The following is a 20863-nucleotide window of genomic DNA, read 5'->3' as shown; positions in this document are numbered from 1 at the left end:
AGCCCCACACTTCAGAGCCGTAGTTTAAAACAGATAACACATAAGAGTCGAAGAGATTAAACATGATATTAATTGGAACTGTAATATTACGAACCAGCCCCATAAGTGCGTGCAGTGATCGCAACCCCTTTCCTGCAAGTGTTTTGGCAGCTTGAATAAAAGAACCGCCACTGGTAAAAACAACACCTAGATAATTAAAAGAACCAACAATTTCAACTTCCTGATTATTATACAACCATTTATCATTATTGCCCAACCTACCACCTTTCCTAAACACCATAACCTTAGTTTTATCAATGTTAACCGTGAGGTTCCATTTGCGACAATATGAATATAAACTATTTAAAGAGTTCTGCAAACCATCCTTTGTCTCTGAAACAATAACAGCATCGTCTGCAAATAACAGTAGATATATTGAAATTTGGTCGACAGTAATGCCGTCATTTATATTTTCTTGCAAATGCATTTCAATATCGTTCAAGAAAAGTGAGAAAAATATCGGAGAGGTTATCTCCCCTTGAAATAAGCCAAGGTTACTGTTGAAAAAATCTGACAATGTTCCCAGGTGTTTTACACAAAGTTTCACCTCGCTATACATAGATCGAACAATGGACAAAATTTTACCGTCGATTCCCAATTTTATAAACTTATACCAAAGCCTACTTCTATCAATGCAATCATAAGCTTTTTTATAATCAATAAAACAGCAAAACAGCTTCTTTTTTCTTTCAAACTGTTTTTGAATCAACGAGTGCAAAATAAAGACAGGATCAACCGTACTATACTTATTTTTAAAACCAAACTGAGCATCTGTGAAAATACTATTTTCTTCAGCCCACAATTTCAGCCTTTCATTTAATACGATAGTAAATAATTTTGAAAAACAGCTAGTAAGAGTTATCCCCCTGTAATTGTTAGGGTCTGATTGGTTTCCCTTTTTGTAGATTGGAATAACAACACCAGTTGCCCATGACCGAGGGAACGATTTCGTGTTCAATATATGATTAAAAAAGGAATTCAATGGTCTAATAATGTGTGGTACTGATACCTTATAATAATGTGAATAATAACGAACGAAATATGTGTTTATCTTATAATTGTTAATGTGAATATTAATGTTTTCATATGTGATCGATTGCTTTCTGAAATAAACTTTCGATCGTCATGTTTGTTTTCCGTTTCATCTGTTTTAATTGAAAGGTTCAGTGAAAGTGCGCAGTCACAATGGGTTTTCACACATTTATGATTGCCAATTAAAGGTTGTCAGTATAATGTTTGTTTCTTTTGTAATATACCGCCGATAATTACGGGTACAATTATAACTAATAAACACTAATTAAGGCAACAGAAATTGCCAGTTTTTAACATCAGTTTGCAAGAATTGCAACAAACACTGATATGTTCTTATATGTGCTCGATTTATTTTGGGAAATAAACTGTTTTGGAAAATATTTCTGCTCGATTTATTTTGGGAAATAAACTGTTTTTGAAAATATTTATTCTGTTGCTTTTAACTGATTTTACTGCCAATCTTTCAAATTTTGTTCATTATTTTTCAAATAATTGTTATAAATACATAGGTCTTTTACACCTTTTGGAATTTCACAAGATTTTATATTGAACCATTGATCTATTCGAACTTCACAGGATTTTTCACAGTTATATGGAAGATATAACGTCATACTGAGCACTCATATTCAAGTATTTATTAACAAATTAAAAACTAATGAGTGAATAATTTAAACAAAAAAGTTTAAATCATGGTCCGTAAGATTCCGAACATGGTCCGTAATGTCCCTAAATCTGGTCCGTAGTGTCCCTTAATCTGGTCCGTAATGTCTGGTCCGTAATGTCCATGGTCCGTAGTGTCCGTAATTCCTCAGGATTACCCAAGATTCAAAGGTAAAATGGCGGTGTACACGCTGAATTACAAAGAAAATATGTGAACTTTGTGAAATTCCCGACAAGAGTTATTTCTTTTTGCTGTGTAAGTGCCATAAAACAACAGGTTTGAGATCAGTACATGTTATGCAAATAAAGTTGAACCTGTACATTCATAATTTACTGAATAACTTGGTACTTAATAAATATTTTGCATGAACAATGCTTAAGAAAAATGGACTTTATCCAGGATTACATTGCTAACAGCACTTAGTGACTATTAATGATCTTGTCATGATTGATACAGGGCTAGCCCGTCTGTAATATCAGGATGGCGCTAAGCACTGGCCTAAAATGCCAAGGTTTGAAAACTTCAAAATATCTTTCTTTGAATAGACAAAGGTAAGTATGAATTACATATATTTTACAATAATAAAGATAAATGCAGTATGGAGCGACGCATGCCGGGGTTTATCAATATCATCTTTAAAAGCAACAATTTTCATAAGCGCTTACAACATCACGTGATATTATCAATGTATCCTTAAGAGGTTAAATTTCTACTACTTTTATTAATGTCATGGTGGCCTTACGGTTAAGGTGTCGGTGATCTAGATTTTACTTGACTTGACCGGTGTGAGAACTCGCACCCAATTAAAAGCATTTTTTATTCTTTAGCAGTATATTGTTCTGAGATTTCGATATCATAGAGAAAAATAATGATTAAAAAAAGTGTTTTCAGATGCATCATTGGGAAAACCATTTTTTCTGGTCCAAAACATGAGCGAAGAACCTTGATATAACCTGGCCATGTGATATGAAATTTACAATTTCCTACTCTATTTAATTGTATTTTCACTAAAATACGTTAATGTGGTAATTTTTGCAATATAAATGAGTCGTCGATCCTTACCGGGTATTTAAAAATGACGTAATTTATTTTTATGTGCATGTTTCTTATTAGCAAATATTTCAAATACAGTCAAACACATATATATCAACATATAGATTTATTTCAGCAATGAATGCATATCATGGACAATCAAAACAACATGTACAGTAAATATAAACATATTACATACATGCAAATATGACTGGCACACCAGCACCAAGGATAAATCAAAAAAGGGTCACAGAGAACCCTTATTTCCATTGAGGTCCTTAATGTCGGTGGCATGACATAGAGAGCCATTTTTAACCTACATGAAAAATAATTAAGACTACTCATGTATACAATCATGTGAAAAATACGATATAATGCTACGTAATGAGTCACAATCACATATCTAGTTTACGTATCATTTATAGTTTACATTCATTACATTTGTTCAAGTATTGTCATCTCTAAATAATGATACCGATTTACCATCCCATTATAAGTTTTGTTACTTCAAAACCAACTTACCCATTATTATTTGCGATCAATACAGCCGCTATTGTTAACGATTGGAATTTCATTGACCAAAATCACAGGTGTGCCTTAAATGAACGCAATCCATTTGGATGTAATCATTAGCAGACTTGAATAGTGAACACGCCCATTATAGCAAATGTCCACCTTTCGTGCACTTAGATTGAGAGTTTCTGTAATACCTGTTAAGAATACAAACAGGACGTTATGCACGTAATAATATACCTCGTAACGAAAGATATTGTTTATGTTGGCGTGAGACCACAGTTATTTTTACTATATGTTTCATATAGGCACTAACCTGGCTTTTCACTTTAAAACAGTCCCAATTGAAAAACAAGTAACTAGTTGCTGTAGAACAATGCAAGACACAAAATTTAAACACAAGAAAACATAGGGTTGACCATTGCGTTTTCTCACAAATTGAGTAGTAATACATGACCCTGAGTTCAAGACGGAATAAGGCTACAAACAACCAATTTACATAGTTCCACAGGCCATGATTTTTCCGGTTTTTTTTTACACTGAAAACTATCAGTTTTTGCAAACAGTGTCCAATTATGTTAAGCTCTATGCAAAAAGGCCACCTGTTTCATTCAACTTTAATAAAATATTGATACTTGAACACAAGCACTCTTTTTTCTGTATTCACATCCGGATCCTGGTCAACGGGGGGCAGATAACTGTGGTCTTGAGCCTGTTGTAATAGTAGGGACATAGAGGATGAATATCACCTCATATGTATTTGTCCATGTTATCGTCAGTTACGTGTAACTTATATAAAACGATTCTTTATGTTAATCCATATGTATCCAAATTTCATTAATTATTGGTATCATGTGATAAAAAGGAAGTTATGAATGTTTGTAAATATATTAAAGAAGCATTTGTTATACGCAACTCACTTATAAATAATTTAACTTGATATAGTAGTTATGAAACATTCCCTCACTGCCAAAGTTAACATAATAATTATTTGGTATTCAATCTACATAATATTTTTGCATATATTCTATTTTATTATATTATGTTTGTAAGTTTAGATACGTGACATGTTTATATGTATAACTATTTGTATTACGACGATGTACACATGTATAAGTCGAATAAACTGTCTGTTATGTTAAAAAAAACTAAGAAATATTTTGCACTGTAATTAAAAACGCTATTTCTGCTTGTTTATTTCAAAGATTTCTCTTTTACGATTGTTCGCGTATCATTATATTGCTTTGTTTCTTTGCTTACTGGACACCTGATATGTTTAGGAGTTGGTCAATACCATGAACCTAATACAACGAAAACATGTCAAAGTTGATATAACCTACAGGAAAGTGTTTGCAATGCAAGGAATGGTTGAAAACTGTACATGCTTTTTAATTATAGTACCCTTGCCTTAATTATGGCTCAGTAAGATATCTTTAATCTAGTTCATTAGTTTTGTTTTACAACGCTTATGAAACAAACAATATATTTAAGGGCGTTTTTGTTGATACCAAACCAGTTTCAGTTTTGGTTTGAAAGGTTTCAGCAGTTACGAAACCGGTTTTGATAGTTTTGCTTGAAGTAACAAATGCATGGTTTTGTGTACATTTTCAACAATATGGCGGAGCTACTGTAGCTACTGGGCTACACAATTAGTAATGTAACTCTTTTCATTTAGCTCATTTGCCCAGTGTAAGGTATTGTTTTAAAAAAGATTGAGTTTCAACAAACGAAGTTGATCACTATCCGCCATGTTGTTTTCGAAGTAAACTAGTTTTCGGATGGAACGAACCGATGAAACCGCCTCCGGTAGGGGTTTCGATAGTTTCAAAAACCGGTTTCGGTTTTCGTTAATAAACGATTGAAACTGGTTTTGGTTTTAGTTGAAACTGTTACAACAAATACACAGTTCGTGAAACCGATATAAAACCTAAACCAGTTTATAACCAACAAAAACGCCCTAAGTCGTATTCCTTACGCCGACTTTGGGTGGCAGGATATTTGTGATAAATGACCTAACGATAATTCTATTGAAAAGCAGTTAACGCATAAAACTGTTAGTATACCATTTCAGTACAATTGTTTGCAAATCATAACTTATTTTAAATGATTAACCTTTTAGGTCCTATTTTTGTTAAGTTAAAAGTCACATCTTTAAAAATGTAATTTTGTTTTTTTTTCCTACCACGGATTTACGGTTCTCTCTATTCCGTGACTAGCCGGCAGGTTTTCGGGTATTCCATGTTGACGGGACAAATTCTATTACTCGGCGATGTTGACCTCGTGTCGTGTAACAATGTCGACCTTTCGCGATGACAAAATGTTACGCGTTGGACTGAATTTTCATGACGTTGGAAGGTGGCTAAGTATTTTAAGACAGTTCGAAGCTGCCATATTTCATTAATGGAGTAATATAATGGCAGATAATTTGAGAGGCTTTGAGGTATGGCTGCTAGAAGATACTATCCGAATAACATTGCCTTCATCCTTCACTGAAACAAACCTGAACACAACTTGCATTTTAGACTGGAACATAAATCATTATTTAACAAACTACCTCTTTAATTTCAGTTTATTAAATTGCTGCTGAAGAGCAGTTTGTGATTTTGTCCCCTGAATGGCAAAACTGCAAATGTTTGCTCATTCTTATCAATTACCATAGATCTCTGATTTAGAAACCTGCTTCCCTGCTATGCACCAGTCATTTGTAACCACGCCCCCCACAGGTCCGGGGAATAGCCGGGACTTTGACTTTTGGTCCAGCCAACCCCGGGAGTACTGATGGTTAAACTACGGCCAAATGCCCCCCCCCCCACCCCAGAGACTCTATATAAGGCCCAATCTCGGCTAAATTTGGCGCTATGACAAAACCTCCGCGGTCACCCGGCCCTACGGGGCCACCTGGAAAGTAAAAACACGGCCATTTTCACCGGCTATCCCCGGTATACCCCCGGACCTGGGGGGCGGGGGTCGTGGTTACAATTGACTGGTGCACTACACCTTCAAACCATGAGTCCGCTTCAGCGTCATTTTTAAATCCATGTTGAGTTGCATTGTTTGCCTAGTATGGCGGGTAGATCTGGTTGATCACAAAGGTGTTAGGATCTACACGCCTTGTTTTCGGCAACGCATTAACCTTGCTGTATGGAATCGGCAGTTTATGCACATCTTGTCACAAGACTGATGACTGCTTTGAGGTAGCATCACTTACTTCAGCCTTTGTTTCAGTTAATAGTTTATATTTTTATCACATTGCTAAAACAATCACTGTTGTATACTATAGTCTCATAAGGTAGAAATACCATGTTTTATGCTCATTTCTTTCAAATTAAACCTGGTATCCTTCATAGGAACTATTGTTTTCGACATTTATTAATCCTTTTTGCAATATTAAAACAATATGATTAATTGTGGTAAATGGTTTTGGGAGCAGGAGTGCATCTTAAATATTTCACATAAGGGATTGGATGACAGAAAGTAAAATTGAAAAAAATCCTGACACCGATTATCAATTTTTGCTCGAGCTTGGTGAGTTTATGAATGTAGGGTTGATGAAAAGCTTGTTTTGCTTGAAAAATGCAGAACAGGGCTACTTGTCTGTTCTCCTAAAATCAAAGCACTGAAAGTGCCGAGAGACTGGGTAAGGGTAAAATGGGCACCGAGAGTAATAAAGAGGTTCAGTTAATGAATATATTGCATACATATTATTACATTTGATGAGGTTTACATTCGCAACTGCCCTGAGTTGAATTTTGAAAAGTCTGTCATACTTTCGAAGTTTGGCGAAGAAAAGTCTACAGAGGCATTCTGTAATCTGAAGAGAAAGTATTGCAGTGCATTCAATTGCAAATAGGTTATAAATGACATATACATGTTTTTGAAAGTTTTATTATCGACGCCGTCAGTGCCGACTTCTTGCTGTCTGTATATTCGCGACAGCACTTTCGGTGCTTTGATTGACAATCAGGCTAGTAGATTATCATTTTACTCTGATTTATGATCACCTTATGTATCTTTACATATTCACCTTATGTATCTTAACATACTCACCTTATGTATCTTAACATATCCACCTTATGTATCTTAACATAACTCAGCTTATGTATCTTAACATATCACCTTATGTATCTTAACATATTCAGCTTATGTATCTTAACATATTCACCTTATGTATCTTAACATATTCACCTTATGTATCTAACATATTCAGCTTATGTATCTTAACATATTCACCTTATGTATCTTAACATATCCACCTTATGTATCTTAACATATCACCTTATGTATCTTAACATATTCAGCTTATGTATCTTAACATATTCACCTTATGTATCTTAACATATCCACCTTATGTATCTTAACATAACTCAGCTTATGTATCTTAACATATCACCTTATGTATCTTAACATATTCACCTTATGTATCTTAACATATTCACCTTATGTATCTTAACATATTCAGCTTATATATCTTTCCATATTCAGCATATGTATCTAAACATATTCACGTAGGTATCTAAACATATTCACCTTATGTATCTTAACATAACTCAGCTTATGTATCTTTACATATTCACCTTATGTATCTTAACATATCCACCTTATGTATCTTAACATATCCACCTTATGTATCTTAACATAACTCAGCTTATGTATCTTAACATATCCACCTTATGTATCTTAACATAACTCAGCTTATGTATCTTATCATATCACCTTATGTATCTTAACATATTCAGCTTATGTATCTAACATATTCACCTTATGTATTTTACCATATTCAGCTTATGTATCTAAACATATTCACGTAGGTATCTAAACATATTCACCTTATGTATCTTACCATATTCAGCTTATGTATCTTAACATATCACCTTATGAATCTTAACATATCACCTTATGTATCTTAACATATCACCTTATGTATCTTAACATATCACCTTATGTATCTTACCATATTCAGCTTATGTATCTAACATATTCACCTTATGTATCTTACCATATTCAGCTTATGTATCTAAACATATTCACGTAGGTATCTAAACATATTCACCTTATGTATCTAAAATAATCCCGTATGTATCTAAACTTATTCACGTATCTTAACATACTCACCTCATGTATCTAATCATAAATACCTTATATATCGAAACATATTCACCTATCAAAACATATTCACCCTATGTATCTAAACATATTCAAATACATATTTAAACATATTCAACCATCATTAAAAAACTGATATGGGTATGCGGCCGTGGGAAGTATGACCATATGGATCATAAAGCTATTAATTCCGACTGATTTTATCATTCCATGAAGATATTGGTATATCAACGTTTGTCCTTCTTCAAAGAAATCATACCAAAAAAACCTTTAACAATCATCCGGTTGCATAATAACATAATGCAGAACACTCATCCGCAAACTAAAACGAGCATATAACAAAGCATAGCTCCAAAAAATGAAATCAAAATGAAACACATTCAATCACTTAATATACCATGCCCTCAATCTATTTGTATACAGCGAATCACAACACACGGATAAACACCCCAATAAACACGTTACCGAGTCAAATCAAGCTCCTGCCAAATGCTTTTACGTCAAAGACCATGGTTGGTATTCAATATTAATTTAAGTCAATCTATATTATACACCATTGAATCTATTCATTGTGAAGGTTCATTATTTATAGCGAGTAATCCGATTAGCTACATCGTTCTTAAATCAAATTAACACAACTATTGCATACTACCCCAGGACTATTTATAAAACATCTTAACGCATATTCTAACCTTAGTCATTTTATGTGGTAGAGAAATCGACGCTAAATTATTTCATGCTTTCCGGTGGTTTATTGAAATATAACGGTGGATTATATCTCGATAAACGCATCGTGTGAAACACAATGGTAGGAACGAACGTCATTCGCACCTGCTGCAACTGTTCCACGGTACGAGGTAAACGTCAACAAACCAGATATATTTCTTGTTTTACACTATTTTCCTACATAGTTCAAAAAAGAAATAGCGCAACGAACATGTCTATGTTTATTGTATGCACGGTAATTGGTAATTGTTCATTTCCGAAAGTAACCCCTCGTATAAACCTGAAAATGGAACATTTTTTCTTTGCGGACGAAATTATATTTCTTTAGTTAAAGCCAACAAAAAAGGGTTTTTGTAATTAAAAGGCGGCATGATCTCGCCAAAATGCACTCTGAATCTTGTGAAATAGTTGTCGGACTTGTTTAGCTCAAGATCTGTTCAGTACAGTCTTATTGCCCACAATGATACCACGCCGACGTGTTGCCAAGAAGGTTTGCCACCGGATGTAAATCTGATTTTGTCAAAACATTGACCAAAATTTTACCTTATTACGACGATGCTGAAGATCACAGCTCAACTTAACAGGAACATGAATCATTGTTTGGTCCAAATTGATGTATCAAGCTCATTTTTGACCAAATTCTGACAAAACAATAGTTTTGAACAAATGCATTTTCACAAATAGCGATATAAACACTTGTCTGGATATACCAAAACATAGGTAAGCCCAATTGTATCACCTTAAATTTTGTTTTCTTTTGCAGCATTATCCGGGATTAAACGGGGATAGCGGAGGCAATGGGTTGGTTTTAACCTTCCAGGTGGCCCTGCAGTGCCGAGTGAATGCGGTGGTTTTGTCTTCACTCCGAAAATAGCATGGAATGGGCCTTTCCTAGGTATACCGGGGTGCGGGGGCATTTGACAGGGATTTTACAAGCAGTTTGTGCCTGCAAGTCGGGTATTTTACCCGGGATTGGATGGACCCGCTATTCCGGACTAAGGGGGGCCATATACATTGACCATAAAAGTACTCTGCACATATCCTTGTTCTTTTTGTTTTCATAAGCACATGCCATTGCATTTACTGTGATATTCAAAATGAAATAAAGTCAAGAAATTTAAATGTATATGGAGTCTGATGTTTGATGATGCCAGTGTAAAATATGATACTTTGAACATCCGAAATCAGTCCTTATGAATGTCTATAAATACATTTGCAAATGATGTTAAAGTGATTCAGGTACATTTATATAAGTCTTTTCAAACATTCTCCGAAAAGCAGCGTTCTTTTTAATTATAATTGATCATCATACTTAAAATATGTTTTAATTAAATTAGAAATTTGGTTAATCCATATAATTTGTGTACTAAAAACGGATGAATAAATAGCATGTTTTCGGATATTTTCCCAATGTCCTTTAAAGGTTCAGTTCAAGATTGCATACAAATGGGTTAAAAGGCAATTCTATTGAACAATCTCTCTTATTTATATTGATTATAACAAAACAATATTTTTTCGCTCTTTGCTCGTTTCGGTTTATATGAAAACTGACAAAATTGTATTTTAATTTGTTTTTTCGCTCACTCGCTCCAATTTTTTTTTAAAATCCGAGGAACGAAACATTAATTTGGTGTGGCCTTAAGTAAAATTACTATCGTTACCATATTCTGTACGCACAAATGGATTGTCTGAATTATGGCGTGTGGTATTACTATTTTCCGCACATGCTGCAAAACTATGGCATAGGTGAGAAAAGAAAACAGAATAATTTAGGTTATGTAATAAAATGTATTGTTTCTTCAAGGTTTAAACGGTATATCAAATGGTGATGACGAAAACAGTGACTGCCTTTACATAGGTTATCTATTTCTTTGATCCATACCTAAACTTCAATGTAGGTAAAATAATTTATGTTTACTACACATTTAACAGTTTAACATTTAATAGGCTCCCTAAAGTTTCAATATAAAATTTGTTCTATTAAACTCAGCTAATTGTAATAATTTCCTAAAATCTCTAAAACCACTGTTACTTCGACCAAATTATTACTTTAAATAAACTGATATGATAAACTGAAAATGATATAAAATGAATAATCCGACAACCATTTGACAAGATTCAGAGGGCATATAAGCGAGATCGTGCAGCCCTAAATAAAAGCTATCGTTTTTGTTGTCTTTAACTTAAGAAATATCAGCCCAACAACAGGAACCCTTTCTAGCAAAGTAGTTATTCCATTTGAAAGCTTATACGAAGAGTAAATTTTAAAAATAATTTTACCATAGTGTAAAACGTGAAAAATACTTGGTTAACTGACGTATTCCGTGTACGCGGCGAACCGTTTCAGCACGTGCGCGTGACGTACTTTCCTGCCATAAAAACAGTGAATATATCAAAATATATTTGTTTTCTCAGAATTTACCTGCTTCATAGTAACAAAATGGTGACATAAATGCATACAATGCCAGGAAAAATGCAATGCCGTCATTAATTTTGAGCGCGGTTTTCCTATTGAGTATAAATCAAATTTTGTTTTTGTTACACTATAAGCATGACATAAAAAGAAAAAAAGCTGCAATATTTACATATCACCTCGCAAACACAAAACGTAAATAATACTTTTGGTACTGACACGTTGATAGAGACTGCATAACTCAAAACTGAAACAATGAATTATCTGCCATAAATTTGGGCAAATATCGCACGAGGCAAGAGTTGGAATGAGATGTATCTTTAGGATAGCAATTGGAAGTGATACAATCATGAACATAATGTTAATCACAGACCAATCTTTAGTATAAGCCACTTTCCTTCCATATTCTCGTACGATTAACAGTAATAAAACATAAAATAGTTCGTAATGGCTGTATTTAACTTAAAATGAGAAACGACATCTGATGAAAAAATATGAAACGACGTCTTTCTCGATCGAAGTGCGGTATACTATAACTGCGTCAGCCACAAAATCATCACCTTTAGACGGTTCCTTAGCAACTTCCTACGCATATATAGACATGCCGTCTGTTTTGTAACAAAACTGGATCATCCAAGAGTGCACTTCCGAACCTATAAAATGCGTGCAAAGTAAGGATACTGTCACAGACGCTAAGAAGATACCAAGCGCGCGGTACTATTCAGAAATGACGACATTATTTTCGTTGCTCTCTCCGCGATTTATACGGAAAATAAATGAAAAGGAGAAAGACAGGCAGGAGTTTGCGGATCGCCGAGTAAACAGTGATAGTTGTTTAAAGAGTGGTAATGTTTCAATTATAAACACCGTCGATGAGAAAGAGACTAAACAGCGAGTGCATCTTGAAGTGAGCAAAGATGATGGCCAAATCAAAGCGGCACTGTACGCAGACGAAAATAAATCGTTCTGTTACGGTTTCTTATCACTACACAATTGTAACCTCAGTGTTTCTGCTACGGACATTACAACAATAGAAGTAAAAAATGACAAAAATGAGAAAGAAGGCGAGCAAACTTCGGGTATTCTTCTGCGGGCTCGATCTCCTTCAGAAGCCCAACAGTGGATAATAGCGCTCACACCACCAGGTTCGCCAAACTTTCCGAGTCAATCTCCATCATAGACTTAGAAATAGATCGGCATCTTAGACCTAGAAATAGACATTACGTTCGGAAATATGGTGTATGTTATTTTGTACCATATCCTTTGTTGTTTTGCGTGATTTGATGGGTGTAAATACAAACACATTGCACATAACAGTTATTATTTTGTACGGTTTATATCTTTTTCATATGATGTTTGGTTTGCATATTTAAATTAAACAAATAGTTTTGCTCTATGAGTATAAAGTGAAAATATTGATATCCTAGTGTAGGTACAATTTGTAAATACAGAATTCTTACTATGTATGGTCTAATCAGAATAAACTTCAAAGGCTATAAAGATAGTAGTTCCATTTGTTTATTTGCTGTTACTCTTTCAATACATAATAAATTTACTCCTCAATATTTTGTAAAAATATGTCTTGACATATATTTAACAAAATATAATGTCTACTCACATAACATTTTTAAAAGAACATATACCACTTACTGTCATTTTGTTGATTGCTCGATTTTTAACCATAGTCGTAATAGGTTTATGTATTTTAGTACATTGAATAAGGGACTTAAAATATTTCAAGAAGTTTTGGCCAGAATCAAAGTCCATATTCAATCAAGGATAAACAAGGCAACACACACAGTCAACATACCAATTAAAATACAATTTTCAATTACTAGTATCCCACATACTCATAGACATACACATTCGTAAAAACAGAACGTTTGAAATATATAACACTATGACTAAATAAGAATTAGTTTAAACATATTTATTTTACAACGGTTGTGAAACAAGTTATTACAACATTATATTAATCACTCTCGTTGGCACGATTTTACGTGAGAGTGTGGTCTTATGTTGTGGGGGAAACCGGAGAACCCGGAGAAAACCCACTTGTCCGGCTTGGTGACCATAAACCAAACTCACATGCGCCCAAGCCGGGAATCGAACCCGGGTCGCCTAGGTGAGAAGCGAGTGCGCTATCCACTGCGCTAACCGGACAACTAAATAAGAATTGCGTGGATATGACTCATATGATTGTATATGACTGCATAGTAGTGTTGGGAATCGGATAGAAAAATTACTATCGATAATCGGTTTATGAAACCGATCAATGATCGATAATTAATCGATTTAATCATTATTAAATTTTCTTTGGCCATCATATATATAAGGCATACAGATGCAGTACATGCACCAGTTTTAAGCGCCGATGTCCCCTTACAATATTTTTGTACATTTCTTGGTATAAATTACATTATTTATTCAGAACCCAACTATCCATTAGTGTTTACAATTTACTATTAGAGAACATGAGAACATAGGCTCTAATTTTGTCTTACATTTAGTATTGTATACATGTGTAAAATAAACACAAAGAAATATATCAATTTCTTTTTAATAACCAGTCAGTAACATGTACTACAAGCAGTTGAATATTCTATAAATTTTAAAAGAACATTTTCTTTCAGAAAACTGAGATAACTTAATTCTTACATGGTTTGAAGTAAACGGTAACATGTTTTAAAAATCACTTTTAAACCACAAAAAATGAGAAGTTGAGAACCAATCCTTTAGCAGTTAAATTACAAAGACAATTGGTAATTAGGTACTGTAGTGACTTACTGACTTGATAAGAATATGAACAACATTAACTAGCATTAACCAGAAACAAAACATGTTTTCATGACAAAATCTTTACTGGTAGTCCGTAGCTGTTACGCCCCTTGTTTCTGTAATCGATTGTTCAAATTTCACTATCGATTGTCGCCGACGTAGGCCTTTCCGATCAATTGTCGATTATAATCGATCATCGGCACAACAATACTGCATAGTATCGAAATCCCGAAAATTCTTATTTGAAAAAAAATATTTACCGCCTGAATTCCGAATATCCGAAAAATTAGATTTGTATGTTCGAACAAACGAAGGTGGACCTCGCGTTAGATGCGTGCCTGATTCTTGTAATCTAGAGGCAAGTACAATCAATTCTAAACTCCCTTTATTAAATCATATTATAACGGTTATTAATTATTATATAAACATAGAATAAAAAAGAAGGAAAACATGTCTCAACATTTCATATGAAAAACGTTTTCTCAGAAAAGGGGAATATTTCTACATTGTAACTACCAGTAGAGTTTTGTAAATGGGCATTTACTTAATGCCGTAACAACCATACACATCAGTTGTATAAACAAGGTACATAGGGGATATTATGATAGGACGCTTTTCTGGTGACCTGTATCAAGTCGAGTTCGGTGTGTTAACACGTATCCGTCGACACCGCAGGTCGAGATGGATACATGTTTACTCACCGAACGAGACGTGATGCAGGTCACCAGAAAAGCGTTTTATCGTAATATTCTATTTATTATATACCTGCCTATTTAATTCTTCTTTTTTATATTTCGGTTTCAATTTGATATAAATTTACCGCCATCTGTCAAATGCGCGTATGAATTCGAATGTGTTACGTAGTTTTGTGTAATGAAATCAAGGGAGGCTACTACAGAGAAACGAAGTCAGAAGTTACAGAATTCACTTTATTCAGCAAAATAGGAACAAAATGTTTTTTGTCTTAGCAAAATTAACAAATTGCTAATACGAAACTATTATTAAATGTCACAGCACCAAAAAAACAACAACAACAAACGGTAATTATTTTACGAGTATAAACTAATCGTCATTTCCTGTAAACGTAACGCGACCTTTTTTAACAAAGTAAATATTCGTGGGATTTTTTGACGATCATAAGATGCAGAGTTGAGGGAACTCGGTGAGTCGATCGCTATTTCTATCGATGACGCGAATTCGCCTTCTTCTATGTATTGGCGAGCTGCTTAAATTTATGATAATAAATATGGACAATGCAACAATTCATGAACTTCGAAATGGCAAACAACTAGTTCACTGAACAAGCTGTCTAGATAGATTGGAAGTGTTCTTTGCTTCGTGCTAATCCTCATGGTTCTTTGAAGAATATGAGAAGCATGTTTCTGAATATATACATGCTTTTGGAGCGTGAGTAAAGTTAGATAATTTTATGTTTTTTAAAAGTTGACAGGTTTTACCAGTTGTTTTTTGGTCACGCTTGTTTAGCAACGCGAAAGTAATTTCTAGATTACACACGGTACTCGCATGATATGGAATCAGAAAACGACAGTATCATGAAACGGATTTTTCAATGCGGCATGCTGTATTTTTACTGTTGGATATGGAAAAGGATATTGATAGGCATATAACAAATATTGATATCTGATCCAACAATAATGTTCATCCCTTGTATTAACAAGGTACAGGTTGCGGCCGAATCCGACGAATTTAGGACCAAGAACAATAGAATGCAGAAATGTGCAGTTAAGGAATATGAACGTATAACATAAACTATATATGAATTGTAAATATAATATACAAAGTGGATTTAAATATCAAACGGACAATACATAAGTTTTGCTATTTGACCCATTTTGGGCTAGAAATTTTATAACGTATTGAAAAAATGGAATAGAATGAGGCTGATGTGGTAATTGATTTTAGCGTTTCTCGCAAAGCATGTTCGCTGAAGACAAAAAACTATTGCGATTTTATTGGTTTGCTAAGAGTACGTTATATCCACCATACACTTTGATCTGTTTGTGAACCAGGTAAAATAAATCATGCAATAAGACCGTGGAACAGAAAATTGTTATGCGTGTCTTTACCGCGAAACAGTTTATTTAACCAACCAATGAATGAAATATCTTATTTTATTTCCCATAAAAGTTATCACTCTCATGTCCCTAGCTAGTGAGTAATTAAAAAAACAACTAGAAAAAGTTTGTAAATGGCAATTATTCAATGCCGTTACAACAATATACATCAGTTGAATATTAAGGTGCAATTTGATGACTTATCTGGCAGCCAAAACCGCCACAAGAGAAACGGATATGAGAGCAATTTCACTAGTCACTAGTCACTGGAAAAATGTGTTTATACGTGTGACAGGATTACGCAAATGTGAATGTAAACAACAAAACAACATTATTTACAACGACTGAAATAACAGTCCCAGTTTTTTAAGAAAAAAGAAGTTGGTACTAGGATTATCGCTGTGCTTTTAAATTACAAATGATACTAACTACACAAAATGGAATCAAAACGCAGAGACAAGTAAAAAAAAATGTACTAAAACAATCGGGCAAAATCTATTTAGTCATGCAATAAATACAGTGGCGGTTGCTTTTGACTAATTTGTATGGAAAGAAGGCGAGGCGATTTTAGTTTATTCTCAGTTTGTTCAACAAATTGGAACACTTCATGATGGTTGGGAAGAATGAAATTTTAATCTAAGCAGAACTCAAAAATAGCTAACATGGTACTTGTTTACTGCCAAATTAACAAATTACAGCAATATAAAAAGAACATTATTAATATTGCATCGACTAAAGAGCATAAGATCACATTCAATGTGAACATAAATAGTGGTACAAAAAGAGGTTCAAGTGTAATAAACCAGTATAATAATGCAGATGATTTCCATATACATAAAGCATTAATAGAAGTTACGAATGTTTTCGAAGAGTGTACATGAGTAGCACCACCTATACGGAATAAATGTATATAGGTGTATATGTTTTGGAGTCAAGACCACAAAGCTCCACATATAATTTGAAACATTTCCTGAAGCATGTAGTGGTGATTGGAGAGCCGTTAGGTAACATGTGCACTGGATATGACAGTGGTTCTGATCATTTGAGGTATTTCAGTAAAGCTTTGACTGGACATAGATTTCGAATCTTTCATTGGCGTGATAACGAAATCTTAGCAAAACGTCATTGAGAATGTTTGTATTTAAAACACGTGATAATGATGCCTTAAATTTTGCGACTTTTGTTTTGCATAAACGATAAATGCTGTCTTTGAATACCACTGGAAGACGCAGTCGGCGACAAGGCAATTTCATCTAACCGGCCGAAACAATAGGCCGAAAAAATGCTGTCAGAAACATACATTTTAACAGGGATTGCATCCTGTTGTTGCGGGGATTTGTTTAACAGTGTGGACATACCACGTGGTTTGTGACGTCACATTTAGTTATAACGTGAAGTAAAATACCGCTCGACTCAAAAAGGATTATCGCTGTAAGTGTGTTATTTTAATATCATTTTTTATAAAACCTAGCGGAGGCTAAGCGGAAAAATGTACACTACACTCGGTTACTAAGCGGCATGTTGAGTAATTTATAGTTTTTTTTAAAAATCGTGGGCAAATGCTGAAAATGGACAAAATAGTGTTTGTTATGACGAGAAGCAAATTACTTTTCTGGTCCAAAAAGTTGTTTATATATATATATATTCACCATGTTTGCCTTAAAACAGAAGTCCCGGAATGCATATTCTATCCTCAGGATATATACATACCTACAAATAAGGCATACAGTATATAGAAATATCAAATGTTTGTATTTTGTTATGACGAAAAGCAAAACCTATTTGGTTATGACGAAAAGCAGTTTTAAGGAACAATTACCGACCTCTCTCAATCTTGCAATAAGTCCACTTTGAACCTGTTTTGCAATGAGTATCGGTTATGTTTTACAGCAATTAAAAGACATATACATATATGACAACTACATGTCACTGCTAAGTATGTCACTCAATTTATTGATCAGAAAACTTTATGATTCCAACAACACGTTGCATGTTCTTCATAAGCTTGTCTGGTATTTTTTGACAAAAATGGAGTTTATGTGTCGACGGAAGGTTAGAAGTGCACCTACATATAGTTCACATTAATTGTGTTTCAATTAAATCCTTAAAACATTTGAATTTTAATCAAACAAACGTTCATTGAAGTAAACGTTGCCATTTTGTCTTTTGTCATTATCAAACTTGATTAAATGCATATTGATAGGCATATGTTAAAGTGGATACGTCAGTGATAAACCTTGATGTCGCACAACTGAAGCAAAACCATGTTTATCGGCATAATAAAGATGGTCAATGATTTAATCAAACAAAATGTTTTCTTTTTTCAGAATGATGCGGCCTCCCCTTGTCGTGGGGAAGCGCTGCAGGCGAGCAAAGAAAAAACAAGGGGGAGGACGTAATTTCGTTTCATGCAAACAATAAGTGAGAAAAATGTTTCATGGCAAACAAAATGGCGGATTTAGAATGAAAAGTACTGATTCAGGAACCAACTTTTGCCTGGTAAGTGGACGTTTTCTTAAAATTTTGAGTGTATGAGTCCAGTATGTGGCAAAAAACATCTTAGTCAGGTATCATAACTTTAAAGATAAAAAAGTTATTGAAAATATTGTGGCTTAGGAGGCAATGTTTACAAATAAACGTGCTGATTTTATCCACAATTTTTCGTATTTTCTCGGCAAATATGGCATATCGATGCATGTTGTAACTGTGCTTGCATGTATATATTCCTATTTTCAAAACTTCATGGTTATTGCTTGACTGTACACGTTTCCTGGACGTTTTTTTGTTCCTTAACCCCTCATTTTGTTTATTGCAAGCACATTATCCACATTTTGGTGAAATGTAAACACACTTCTGCACAATTGTTAAGCCTTGAGAGGATACGTTTTTAGTTCTGAGAATCGCTAATGGTCACGAGTCTTTCAGTATGGCATGTGATGTGTATCATAATTTGAAGTCGACGACTTTTTCAATTCAGGAACTTCACCATGGCCCGATTTAGAAGGCGAACGATCCTCACGTTATACAGAAAATCACACAAGACCGCAGTGGCAAAGATATCCGTCAATACAAGAACAGAAAATGCTAGCCTGTCGCCGATGAAAAAAAGCTCGCTTCTGTAACTACAACTCCCAAAGTAGTTAGATTCTCAGTGTACAAAAAGAGATGTTTAACGTCTTTAACTAGTAACAGAACACCCAAAGCACACGATAAGCCCTCGAAATACCACATAAACATATGCGTGTTTAACGCGCCCGATAAAATATGGAAAGTATTCAATGAAGTCAATTTCCTACAAGATATTTGAAGACACATTAAAATGATATGATTCGGAAAACACCTCCGCCATGCATTATTCTGAGGAGACGAAAGATTTCTATCGGACTTGTTTGGCATGTTCATTCCCTGCTGTGCATCCCTTGTTTATTGCACTGGGTCACAGAAGGGGAAAATTTCCTGTGTATTTGTTTATTGACACAGGGGCATTTGGAGCTGACACTTTTAGCGTAGATAGTCTCATTGTCTCACTAATACATAATTAATTCATGTATAATATGTATATCCAATGTATTTATTAATTTGACCGATGGGATATAAATAATAAACAAATAAGAGCAATACGTGTTTTAATAGTTATATAACTGATATATTTCAATCCACTTTAAATACATGGTCACCATTGTAATATCCAAATTGTGAAGCATCATGGTTAAATCATATTAATGGGCTTTTATATACATGTATAAAATATAACTTTACTCTTATTCTTATTCCAAAGCATTGTAATAATAATAATAATACTAATAATAATAATAATAATAGTTTTATTATAATTTGAAAAAGTAAAAAAAAACATTTTTTTAAGACAAGTTCATTTGTTCATTCCTATAATAAAACATCTAGGTCACTCAGATCTAATAGACAACAGACAGCAATACAGATAAAGATCAAAACACAGAAGTTGTTTACTATACACGGATGGGGGAGCTCACTTATAGATGACTTAAACAAGGCCTTTAAACGCTATATTGTGGCACTAAGGTTTTCCAATGTGTCAGTTTCTTGAGTATTTTCTGGCGAAGCAGCTTGTAGTCCTATGTCTTCATCTTATTCGTCGCTTTCAGCATTTATTTTAATTGTCACGTACCCGTGAACCCCTGTACTGACTGAATTTCCATTATTTCGCTCTCCGCGACTCACTGCACTTTTTCTAACATTCACTTGAAATTAATTTTTCATGCTTCTGTTCACGTGGTATTTCGATGGATACACTTTTCTGGGCTCAAGTTCGTTCCTGAAAAAAAATCGGCCAGGAAACGTGTACAGTCGAGCAATAACCAAGTTTTGAAAATAGGAATATATACATGCAAGCACCGTTACAACACGATCGATATGCCATATTTGCCGAGAAAATACGAAAACTTGTGGATAAAATCAACACGTTTATTTGTAAACATTGCCTCCTAAGCCACAATCGTTTCAATAACTTTT

Source organism: Mya arenaria, chromosome 15 (assembly GCF_026914265.1).
Source record: "Mya arenaria isolate MELC-2E11 chromosome 15, ASM2691426v1".
Classification (NCBI taxonomy): Eukaryota; Metazoa; Mollusca; class Bivalvia; order Myida; family Myidae; genus Mya; species Mya arenaria.
Note: the sequence above shows the minus strand (reverse complement) of the source record.